This window comes from Dipodomys ordii, unplaced genomic scaffold (assembly GCF_000151885.1).
Source record: "Dipodomys ordii isolate 6190 unplaced genomic scaffold, Dord_2.0 Scaffold13, whole genome shotgun sequence".
Taxonomy (NCBI): Eukaryota; Metazoa; Chordata; class Mammalia; order Rodentia; family Heteromyidae; genus Dipodomys; species Dipodomys ordii.
Window position 1 is genome coordinate 15,212,465 of NW_012267229.1, and position 443 is coordinate 15,212,907.

The 443-nt window shown below is 65.2% G+C and overlaps 1 protein-coding gene across 1 annotated transcript in view; it reads left to right on the forward strand.

The window, feature by feature from the left end:
- Positions 1 to 211: 211 nt before the first annotated feature.
- Itch (itchy E3 ubiquitin protein ligase) overlaps positions 212 to 443 on the forward strand; it is a 104,904-nt gene continuing 104,672 nt past the window's right edge. Inside the window, exon 1 of the mRNA XM_013010689.1 lies at positions 212 to 295. The gene's annotated coding sequence lies outside the window, so the exon portion shown is untranslated. The remainder of the gene's footprint in view (positions 296 to 443) is intronic.

Genomic DNA, 443 nt, shown 5'->3' on the forward strand with positions numbered 1-443 from the left:
AGGACTAAGAGGACGAGAACCCTCCTCGTCCTCTTAGTGGGGTGGGAGGGGGAAGGGCAGATAAAGAAAGCAAAGCTGAGGATGCTGTGAGCGCCTCAAGGTCCGTCGCACCTGAAGGTGAGAAACCCTTCGGCGAGCTGGCGCGCAAGGCCTGCTGGGGCTTGTAGTCCGGGCCTCCCCTAAGAGGAGGCGCCTGCGCACTGTCCGCTAACTCGCTCTGGTCGCTGTGGTCGGGCTCGGGACCGGCTGCCATCTTAGTCGAGGGACTGAGGAGTCGCCGCCGCCCCGAGTCCCGGTAAACACCCGCGGGCGTACTGGGGGTAGTTTTGGGGAGAGGGGAGAGTCAGGACGAGAAGCCTGGTAGAGAACCGGGTGTAGGGGAATGTGGCGCGGGGCGTCGGGACCGCACCTCCGAGGCTGCTCTTCTCCCCGCAGAGCCGGCG